Below are 12,519 nucleotides of genomic sequence, written 5' to 3' on the forward strand. Positions count from 1 at the left end.
ATTTCTATGTCAGGGCTGTTTCTGGTGCCCTGTAAATTAGGGTTTATTCCATCAGCCCCCGGTGAAGAGAAGAACTGTGCATTCGCCAGATGACGCTATAAAACTCAGGCATCAAGAACAACAGATCCCTGCCATTTGGGGCATGGTTAGATAGATGGGGGGAGCGGTTGTGATACTTGGCCTCCAGAAGCCTGAGCCTGCCACCCATAAAGATACAGATCTGCATTCCAGGACGCCAGGGCAAACTAGGGGGAAATTTAGTGGAGACATCTGTGGTTGAAAGGAATACCCTTTGAACCATCCCCAACTTTAAAGCATTTACCTAGTATAAAAAGGATTACTCACTGTCTGCATCTCAGAGTACCACCTATGGATGCGCAGTACCACTGTGGCTGGACAGTGTCAGCACACTTGCAGAGGATTATGGGTGTCCAAGGAGGGGATATGTGCACCCTTCTAGAATAAGGGACTTGCCTTTGGCTGATTGCATTCTGTTGTGTGGCATCCTGAGAGTGTCTCTTTAAGGGGAAGTTGGCTTGCCTCCTGTTTTCAGCAGAGGTCTCAGGGACATCAATGACCACCACAGGGGAACATACATCATAATCTGTAATATCTGGAGACCAGTGCCCTCTTTTGCACGCACACTGTGCTTGATTACACCTGGCAGGAGAAGTGTGTGCGTGGCCTAAGGAAGAAGTCTGGAGACTGGGTGCATCAGGTGTGGAGTAGCAAAGTACTACAGGCATGACTGGTGTGTGGCCCTCAAAAATGAGGACTACTGCACCCTAAGATGGCTTGGTAAGTGAACGGATAACTATTGTGGAACTCTACTGGGGCTTGCGGAGGTCGAGTGGGAACCATTTTTCTTGTGTGAAACCTCAACTGCATATTCATTGTGTGCTATGCTGGTTCATAGGTTGGGCCCCTCAGAGGTGTGAGTACAACCCAAAGAGTGTTGTACGTAGCCTAGTGCAGCGCAATGGAGCTTTTGTCTAGTGTGTTTGTCCGGAGGGAAAGTCCAGCACTGTTAAGGCCATAGTGTACTGGACAGAGTATTTTAATTTAGAGGGGTATGGGAAACCAGGAGTTTTTTGAAACCACCTTTTGCCTTAGTGAACCCCAAGTCATCATATCTCTGAATAGTGTCCATTGCTATGTGGGGACACGTCACAGAGCACTTTTTACATTAGATCAAACTTGTCTGGGGGGCCAGTGGAGGATCCTGGTTAACAGACAGGATGTCTCTTGTCTGGAGGCACAGACCTGGTAACTTGCTGTGAACAAGCTGAACATGTCTGGGGCAGGTGGAGACAACACACTTTAACAGCTTCTCTCCAAAGGTGCTGAACTTCATTAGTAATTTGAAACATTGGATCGTCTAGTGGGATTGGGCACCTCCGAGTCTGTCGACTGGTCCCGGGCACCCTACCTCTGTGTTTTGTAGACCTCTGAGTGAACCTCTTATTTGGAGCCTGAATGTCTCTGCCTTGTTTGTCTGCTGGCCTTTGTTTGTCCTGTCTCCCACCTTATCCCTGACATTTGGGAACTGTGACCTGCCTGGGAGTGGCTAGGTGCCCTGGGGAAAGTACAATACTCTAGGGGTTGCGGTGGGCTGGTGGCAACTGGAGTGCTGTGTGGCAGGTGGAGGGTGGATTAGCACACAGGGAGTCTGAAAGCAGAAGGGCACCCACTTGCTAGTTATCAGGGCACCCTATTAAGGTGCCGGAAGCAAGTGCATACTACAGTGTGTGCGTGCCCACCTGTGCCAACTAATAACCGGGCCCCATGCCTAAGCACCGGGTGGATGTGAAGGAGTGAGTCCAAGTGAGAAAGAGTGAGTGCTTGGACAGCACCTTAGTGTTACTGGGTACTCTGGTTCTGCCAGGGAGGTCCTAGGATTGACATAGCACTTTATAGTGTGGCTTAGTCCATGAGTCTGGGTTGGAGAGTGTGAGTACTCTGATATACATTTTTTACTGCTACTGACAGCCCCGGGGCACACCCTGATTTACGCGTGTTACACTGATTGTGGGTGATGTGAGAGTGATCCTAGTGCTGACAGCTGGTAGGTACCTTATGCTGGTTGGGGAAGGGAAGGTGTGTTTTCTCCAAATGTATATACAGTGATTGGTGGTAACACAGTGGGGTCTATTATCACGTGCTGCTTTGTTCATTGAGATTCACACCTACGTGTACAGTGTCTACTATTATGCATTGTATGCTCATTGACCTATAGGCAGAGATCACATTGTAATTGATCTGTGTTGATCATGTGTGTGTGTTGAATACAAGTTTTCAATACATGCAACCCGTGTGAAGTTTATTTTTGGGGTCATTCAGCTGAGGTGTTGTGGGAACGTGCTGTGCTATTGCTTTACCCATTGCCTCTGGGATAAGCCTGACTGCTCTGTGTCTAGCTACCTAAGGGTGAGAACAGGTTATCTAATGGGTGTATCTGACCATCCCAGACAGGAATAGCATGCTCCACCTGGCTGGGCCAATGTCTTAGCCAACAGGACCGAGATGCCTCCAACACCCACTAAACATCCTGATAACAAATTTGCTGATCTCTTTCCCACTGGCATCTATTGCATTTCCAATTTCCTCTGATATAATGACAATGCAATTCAACTGTTTGTCCTTCGAGAGCAGTTTTACATTTTTTCACAGTCTGAATCTTTTTTCATTAGTAATATTGGTCATAGCTTGGGCTTCCAGCTGACACCTTTTCCCAATTGTCATTTGCTCTTTCAGTCATATCATCAACTTTGAAATGTAATGTAGATTTTCCAGATTACCCATTTGCCAATCCTGAGTGTTTTGCATTTCTTTTCCTTCTTTAAGTGTGTCTTTTAGTAATATTTTTGCTGACAGGTTTTATGACATTCTATCTCCTGTGTTCTCTCTGTCTTTTGTGCCTGTTTAGACTTTTTATGGAGGTTAGTGCCATTACTTGAACCTGTTTCATAGCTAAAGAACACTTAGTTCTGTTTCATATTTATCACATTATTCCAGATCATTCTAACAAGCAGAGCCCAAATGTTAGCTTAGAATCCTGTATCTTGAGCCCTGATTTAAGCTGTGTGGTAGACTGTTTACCCCCTGTTTGATCCTTCAGTTACTTTCTTTCTGCCAGCTAGTTAATTGACTTGACATATGCTAACGTCTTGTTAGCTTAATGCAATAGTTTATTTGTGTGCCATTCATGAGACCCCCCTGCCCCCTCCTTAAAAGGGTTTCTTGTAATGTATCTGGGTCATTTGACTAAACGTTATCTTTTTCCAGCAGTTTTATTTACTTGGGCAAGGGGTTCATTTGCTGTTACATTTAGTAAATGTTTGAGAATGCAATTGTGAACTGGTGTCAGAGGCTCAAAAAGGATATAACATGCATATTTCGAGCTGCGGTTTCATCAGTGGTTGTTTGCAAGATGCCTTCTACTGACAGAAGTGTGAGGTGCATTATTCAGATCTGACATGGTAAACAAGCAAATCTCCCTTTAAGGCCAAAACAAGCCATTACCAGTATATCTATCCAGAGTCAGGCGAAAATAGATGAGTCGCCATTGAAGGTGTATCAATTGTTATTAGCGATGGGGCTAGACAGAGACTGACACTGAAAGTGTAAGATTGTGACTATGACTGAGGATCAGTAAATGGACAACACATTTACTAAAAGTGGCTATTTCATCAGAGCTTGCTTACAAGAGCCCATCCGCTGACAGGCAGTGAGAAGAAAGTGATCCACTTTAGATTAAAAAACACACAGCTTTCCTTTAAATTGAGTCCAAAAGAGCCAGACCCAAATTGACTGTAACAAAGCTTACAATGAAAGAAAAATACTGGGTTTAGCTTAAGAACATGCACGTTTTCCTTGCTCTGCTGGTACTTTTGTATACGGTGCCTAATTGAGACTAAAAAAACTTGATTTGTGATGATTATAATTTTAAGATGTTAAATAGTGCCTTATCCACCCCAAGAGAGGCGTAAGGAAACAGCCAATAGAAATAAAATGAAAATAAGGTACTTGTGGTAGCTAATCGTGGATGTGATTTACAATATCTAAAACAAATGCTGGCAGTGTGCTTGGATGAAGAAACCAAGGGCAGAAAGTCTGACCCAAAGCCTTTTTCTGTGGAGATTATGTATTGAATAATATATCATCACCATGAAATTCCTCAAGCAGCATTGGACATCAAGCCTTTAAACAAAGTAAATGTGCATTACACAACAAAGATGGTGGTTGGGAGGTCTTGATGCTGGGCAGCGCAGTTCATTTGATATAAGCAACACAATGGAAATAATCAACTGAATTACCAATTAAAACTGATAAAGTGTTTCTCTTATATTTTGAATTCATTTTGAATAATGCATTGAACTCATACATATCGCTCCAAATGCAGTGGTTTATTTAGTGGCCCCTCTTTACTTATATTGCCATGAATACAAGACAGCCAGCATTGCTAGGGAACCATACATTTTACCCATTGGTCCCCAACTCTTCAATACGTGCAGTAATGACTCTGTAAAGCCCTAACATTCCTGATACAGCCAGAGGAAATCAGGCTTGCTTCAACACAGGGCCGTTCATCAATCTGAATGCAAGTTCAGAATGACCTTGTGCCAGGGTCCTTTTTACATAGACCATAATCTAGTCTGCATCCCTACTACTGCATCCCTACTACTATACCTACTAATTAAGCTGAATCCTGCAAAATTGTATGGTGGTGGGTAAAAATTGTTTTATTGGTATCCCCACAAGGGTAAAAACAAAGCAAGATATTACTATGACCCTATCTTTATATGTCAACATGATTCTGTTCTCAAAATATTCTCAAGAGTAGAGTCCAAGGAAACCACTGGACATTAAAAAAACTATAGTCTAGCACCTAGTCTACCATCAATCAATCCTATGTCTGCAGTTGTATGATGCACATATACTCGTGGTTGCTCTGATGGAGGAGAATTCATAAAAGTAAAACATAAATTGTTGGTCAAACTGAGTTTCAGAATTCTTTCATCGTGCATAAGTCTACGCTATGCATCACATACTGATAAAATACTGCTGCTGCAACGGAGCAAAATTGTTTGGAAATGAATAATCTATTCTGACAGATGTAAATTTACCTTGGGTGACAGTACAAGGCTTTCAGTAATCCAATTCACAAAATAATACACACTCAAATATGATGTATTTACCATCCAAAGTAAAGTCAGCTTCGAAATAATTTTAAAAAGGGTAAAGACACTACCAAGGTTTGCTTCCTGAAGTCAATGTGAAAAGAGCTTCCTGGTCAAAACTGGAACCAAAGTTTTTTTTTTTTTTGCATAAGGTACGTTTCCATGACTTTGACCAACGTTATGGTTTACTTCTGTCCATGGTATTTCTTTATTGCAGGAAATACTCCAGTAATTTCGTATAAGATTGACACTTAACCTTGAAATTGTTGGTGTCAGTGGTATTATATAGTTGTGATGAAGTTGTGATAGTCGACAGTGCCTTTTCTTGCATTTAAAGCTTGTCACATCTCTACATAGTTCTTAGAAGTTCTTTCAATAATTACGCTGGCGAGCAAGGAGAGGTAATGAGGCCCGTGCTGTGATTTGATGATCCCGTATCGTACCACGCTTTGCAGAACTTTAGAGGAATTCAAAGCTTTAGCTACCAATGTAAATGCTCATTTCAAAAGTGGAAGAACTTTCTGGAAACTCAAAAAGTAACCCGTGGGAAATCAGGGATGGGGCAGGCGCTCAGAACTTTTCAAGACAGACAGGCCCATAGCAGTACTTAACAAATAGCACACTCAGGACTTGCAAGTAAGGTGCAGCGGACTAATCAGCCGCACAGCTTGGCGGGAACGCGCGACTGAATGACAATTCTTCAGCAGAGGACAAGGTGCCTGGTCTGCCACTGACCGATACGTTTAAAAAAACTTCCAGAGTCGGTTACGCTGTGGGGAGTGAAAGGCTGTTACTGCTGCGTTTTGTTAAGCATGTGCTGTCTCGCTGAATTTAAATTGGAGCAGTCGCAAAAACAGGTGGGTAAAGTGCTGGATCCTTAAAGTGACTATTAAAATCAAGTCAAATGTGTAATCGCGTATCCTTCCTTTCCATTTGATGAGTGCAGTTAGCTCTTGCTAACCGCTTTCATATAAGTGATTACATTGGATTTTATAAGCACCAGGCTAATTTCATTTTACACAAATGTTCTCCATTCAAAACATGAACTATTTCTATCTAAAATTACATTTTTATTTTAAAAAAAATATTAAAACCACTTGCTTTCAGAGTCCCCACTCCTGTTTGCGCAAGGAAATACGTCAAATTTAACATGTTAATGTATCAAAGTCAGTACTAGAGGTAATGGATTACATTTTCAGCCTTCCAATAATTGTAACAGCATGACTCATGCAAAAAATTTATTCGTTGCAATGGCATTATTACAGCCTAATTTGCACTAATGTTTCTGCTTTAGTGAAGTAGACATGAGGGGCAATGGAGCGTATCAATGTTTGTACAGCTGAATAAGGTATATTGTGCCTCATGTTTAGCTCGGACAACATTTACCTGCAAAATATGAAAAGGGAAAATTCTTTGAAATATGATAATGTTGCACAACTTATAATGCCGAACCAGGCGCAACGATTTGTGTCCTAACCAGGTTTAGGGCCAGATTTACAATGCCCTAGCGCCTCTCAGCGCCACACTAGCATCATTTCATCTGATGCTAATATGGCGTTAAAGGGGCCATTCTCCTCTGCCATATTTACAAAGTGTCTCAATGCATGCATTGCACCACATTGTAACCCCTTGCGCCACATTATGTCTTCGCCAGGCATAATGCATGCAAGGGGAGCGTTGTTACGGACGGAGGCATGTAAAAATTACAAAGTGAAATTTACAACATTTGACTGCACCATTTTTAGTGTCATTTTTAACGCCTGCCCTAGGCAGTCGTTAAAATGGTGCTCCCATTACTTTCAATGGGCCTTGCAGGATTAGCTGCACAATTTATGGTGCTAATCCTGCAAAGTACCACAATAACGTCAAAAATTATGACACCATTGTCCTAATGTGGGTCATGGTGCGCCGGTTTGTGAATACGGCACGCACATGGTGTCGTAAGGGGGAAGCAAGAACAGTGGCGCCACTTTCATGTAAATCTATCCCTTAATGTTTAACATTGAATGGCTTCCAATTGAAGTAACATTCCAATATAAAACTGCCTACATCACCCACGAAAACCTCCACAATGTGCTGTATTATTACTTGATTGAGAAACTGACAATCTGTGGTTCTAAACAGGGATGATGAAATGCTGAAGCACTTCTGTTGGAACCTCCAACACTCAGGCAAGAACATTTATGAAGCAAGCATTCACTGACAGTACAACAAGGATCTGGATTTCCTCCCACCAGATCTTCAGACAATGTTGAGTGTGGCTACATTTTAAAAGTAACTCAATATCCTCCTGTTTGACAGACAATGTGGATGAAGCTATAGTCACTTTTCCTCATCCCTTTTTGACTAATCCAATATTTCCAGATAAAATCTGCCTGACTGTTTCCCCTGATTCTGACTGCTGGATCATTGAGAACTCTTAGATGCATATTTGTTATTTTTAAATTCATTCTTATCCATATTCTTCTTTTTCTCTTGGAAAAATCTTGTATGCCCTTCAGATAAATTTGCGCTATTTAAAACCACAAAAATAAAAAAACTATTACATAAATTAAAATGACAGACAGAGGAATTGGGTTGGGCAAGGGATTGCGGGTGATAGGCTATGAGCAAAGATGGAATAGAAGGCGCATCTATGAAAATAATAATTCAGGGGAAAAAGTGTCAAAGGCAAAAATAAAGCACAGAAATGATTTGACTTGTGGCAATGAAAATTAATGACCTTAATAATCCTAGGAAAAGTAATCATATAGGGGGTCATTCCGACCCTGGCGGTCCATGACCGCCAGGGCCGGGGACCGCGGAAGCACCACCAACAGGCTGGTGGTGCTTCCTGGGCCATTCTGACCGCGGCGGTAAAGCCGCGGTCAGAAAAGGGGAACCGGTGGTTTCCCGCTGGTTTTCCCCTGGCCCAGGGAATCCTCCATGGCGGCGCTGCTTGCAGCGCCACCATGGGGATTCCGACACCCTTCCCGCCATCCTGTTCCTGGTGGTTTTTACCGCCAGGAACAGGATGTCGGGAACGGGTGTCGTGGGGACCCTGGGGGCCCCTGCACTGCCCATGCCACTGGCATGGGCAGTGCAGGGGCCCCCTAACAGGGCCCCATAATGATTTTCAGTGTCTGCTTTGCAGACACGGAAAATCGCGACGCGTGCCACTGTACCCGTCGCACCCCAGCAACTCCGCGGGTCCATTCGGAGCCGGCTTCATCGTTGCTGGGTCTTTCCCGCTGGGCCGGCGGGCGGTCTTTTGGCGGTCGCCTGCCGGCCCAGCGGGAAAGCCAGAATGACCGGTGCGGTCATTCGGCGGTTCCCGCCAGGCGGGCGGCTTCCGCTGCCCGCCGCGGTTGGAATGACCGCCATAGTCACTTACTTAAAAGAAAGAAATACCCAGATTATCATGCTGTAAGAAATGCACCTTACTCAAGAGAAGGCGCGGCGGAATATAACTGAAAACAAGGTTTTGATAGATACTTAAAGGAATGTATTCTTTTGATTCTGCAGTGGACAGAGGCACAGCTATTTTGATTAGTTGGCTTACCCAGTAGAAGTCAGTATGGTAAAGGTAGACAAAAAGAGGGATGAATTATCGTGTTCATTCCAAGCACCTGGTGAAGTATATATTCCTGTCTATTTTACTATGATCCAACAATTTACAATCTGGAAGCCTTGATAGAAGTCAAGATGGATCTTGCTTCTTATCCTGATCCGATAGTGGTTGGAGATTTTAATTTGATTTTATCTATATTGGACGCATCCCGTAAAAGTTTCTAGGATTAGGCAAATAAGAAAGGAATAAATATGCAATTTATACTGTAAAACCACTTTGCTTTCAGGGCCCCAAGTCCTGTTTGTGCAAGGAAATACGTGAAATCTAATATGCCAATATTTCAAAGTTAGTACTGAGGGCAATGGATTTCATTTGCAGCCGTCCAATAATTGTAACACCATGCACCCATGCCAAAATGCATTCGTTGTTATGGCATTATCACAGCCTTATTTGCACAAATGTTTCTGCTTTAGTGAAGTAGGAATGAGGAACAATGTACGGCACCAATGTTTGTGTGGCTGAATAAAGTATATTTTACCTCATTTTCAGCTCGTGCAACATCCATCAATTGCTACCTGCAAAGTATGAAAGGGGACAATTATTTGAAATGCATCAATGTTAAACTTATAAGGCCGAAGCAGGCGCAACGATTTGTGCCCTTACCACTTTTAACCGTCTTACCATGAATCGGGGCCAATGTAGCTTATTACGATTAACACAATAGAAAGTGAAAACAGTAAATGACTGGAAAACTGATGGAGAAAGCCTCAGACATAATATACGTGTTCAAAGTAATATGACAGTGTAAGGGACAGTGAACCACCAGTGGAATGAATTTCCAGAACTTAAGGACCAGGAGCATAAAAGATTTCAGCCAGGAACGGGCCTGACGATTGAGATATTAGCATACTTTCAGCTCCATGAAACTATTTGCCATAGCAGATGTTCCTTGATTAGAGCATATGTCCTCAAGGAAAGTACTTATCCATGCTTCAACAAACTCACAAATGAAACGTTTATTTGTACCTTGAAACTGAAAATATAGAGACCCAAAACATGTTATTAAGAGCAACTGTACTAACAACCATTTATCTGCCATACAGATTGTATGCAACAATTAATATACAGATGGAAACAGCTGTCCTAATAGACATGATAGCTTGAGTGTGCTTTTACCAAGTTGTATAAATTTAACCCCTTTCATCTTTGTTTTGGTAAAGTTAAATACATATGAAAAAAAAACTTTGAATGTGTTATTTATTACAATTGTTGTGCTATTTATTAATATTTCAGAGGGAAGTGTGGGGCAGCTTGACTCAATCGAGGCTTCGCCTCTCACGATTCATGACCTCTCGCCATACTCATCAATAGTATTGAATAGCTTATTAAATGATGCACATCTGTATATACAGTAATTATGACATGGCAGTAAAAACATGTAGCACGTTATTTAGAGCAACCGTACTTACTTGCATTCATTCATTTGGCAAAGGTTTGTGCACAGTGGGGGTTGACCTCTTGTGGAGGGGTCAGTATAGACCCTGGATGCAGGCTAAGCCCGGTGTCAAATCTGTCCTAGGTATGGATAAAAGTCGTGTGAAGTGGAGGTTTAGTGCTTGGGGAGAGATGGGTGCAGGGCTTTTCTGGAGCTTAGGCATTAAAATAATACACTTGGTAACTATAGGTAGGACAACATTTCAGTGGAAAAAATAATTATTTGTTTTGCTTATACCTTTGGTGCCATTTGACAAATCTTCACTAAACTCTCCAAAAAAAGTTAATCCACCACAGCATCTGCATTGGAAAGTGTTGGAGTGATTTGTCAAACAAAGGCTGACCGAAGGTTAGAGTGGGGTTCCGAAACATGTTTTCCCCATGTAATTTTCCATAGGACAGCGGAATTGCACAAATTTGGTAGGAAGCTAGATGTTGGCCCAGAAAGTGTGCTTTTTGTGTTTCTGTGTAAATCTGTTCAGTGGTTTCAGAGAAATTAAGGTTTAAAATGTATGTATATATCACATCACCGAGGATCCATGGAGCTGACAGATTTAACGATGAAGTCGGACTGGCTACCACCACATCAACAAAGATATGTCAGCAGACATTTTAGGACCTGATGACTCAGTGCCTAGTCCTTCAAAAATGTTTATAAAACATATAGAGGGCAGAGTAGGCATTTTTGACTGCCATACCACCTTCAAGATCTTATTTCAGTTCCAGGGGGGTGGTGGTGCCCGGAGTTGCATGGCAGCTACTTGCCACCCCCTTATTTGCCATTAATTGCCCCAGCGAGGTGGTGCTCCCAGGGATGGGTGTCCATAGCGGTCTCCATTAATGATATAATTTCGGCCCTAGGGAGCTGGTGGTCCCCAAGGCTGCAGGGGGGCTGAGCGCCCCCCCACATAAATTAAATATTCATCCCTGGGAAGGCCATGGTCCTCAGGGCTGCAGAGAAGGCCATATGGGCCTACCACCTTAAAAAGAACTGTTTGTCCCCAGGGAGGTGGTAGTCCCTGGGGCTCCAAGAGTCTCAGGAGGAGGACCCATGGACCCCTTTCCTTTTGTTACATAATCCCCCCGTGACCTGGCCCACCTGGGTGCTTTAATAGCTCAAAAACTACTGAATGGTTTTACACCAGACAGCAAAAAGGCTTCTTTCAGGACCAAAAGCTACATTTCTGCTAAATTTGGTGTAATTCCGTCCATCAGTTCTGGCTGCAATTGTGTTCAAAATCCCTATGGGAATTAAAAAGGGAAGTACTGTTTTATAACCCCCTTTTTCCCAGCCCCCACTTCACAGATCACCCCGAAACTTCCCATGTGCAACAAGATTCTCAGTAACACTTTTTGGGAAAATTTTGTGAAGATCCATCTAAAGTCTCCAAAGATATAGACTCCAAAAACACTTTTTTTATGGAAACGTGGTTGTAACTATAACTACCTACTGGTGCCAACAGCGTCAATTAGATTCCACTTTCTCCTCAACTGATATACAAAGAGGATAGCACTTGGGATGCCATAAGAAACAGTGTAATTTAATAAGCAAACACAGCGGCCCGCGTTTCGGCACTCTGTGTCTTTCTCAACCTGAGAGGCTCCATGTTGCCTTTCTCTTTTAACCTCACACATGATTTATTTCCATAAACTAAAAGTGTGGTAACCAGTGGTTGCTCCTCCGTATGGGAGGAGGAGAATCACCCTCCCACCAGCAGCAGCAGCTGCTAAACCCTTTAAAGAAAACAATAATAAACAATGTTTATTATTGTTTTCTTTAAAAGGGGTGGGGCCACAGGGTGCCGTGCACTGAGGGGGAGTGGTCTCGGGCCGGCCAAACACACAGGCGCTGTAGGCTGTCTCCAGCCCGGCAACTTTGTTGCCGGGCTGGAAAGAGCCTGCAGAGGCTCCCAGTCTGCCTGGGAGCGCCCAGCCAGAGCGCTCCAAACCAATCCTGACGCTGCTTTGGGCAGCGTCAGGTTTGGCCGCAGAGCAGGCTGGGAGCCTGTGTCTGTGCAGCCAGAAGGGAAGAGGAGTGGAGCGGCGGGGGACCGCACCGAAAAAGCAAAGTGTTGGTTTAAAAAAAAATGTAATTACATTTTAGGTGTCCACCCCGCACCTCCTCTCCACCCCACCCCTTCCACGGCTCGCAAGCCCCTACTAGTGGTAACACAATACAAAAGAAAACACCCAGAACTGAAGTGGGCATAAACAAACCACAAATCAAAAATCTCTTGTCACACAGATTAACGCAATGGATAAATAACATTTCATAGTGCTCAGAAAGCACATTAT

Source organism: Pleurodeles waltl, chromosome 3_1, assembly GCF_031143425.1.
Source record: "Pleurodeles waltl isolate 20211129_DDA chromosome 3_1, aPleWal1.hap1.20221129, whole genome shotgun sequence".
NCBI classification, from domain to species: domain Eukaryota; kingdom Metazoa; phylum Chordata; class Amphibia; order Caudata; family Salamandridae; genus Pleurodeles; species Pleurodeles waltl.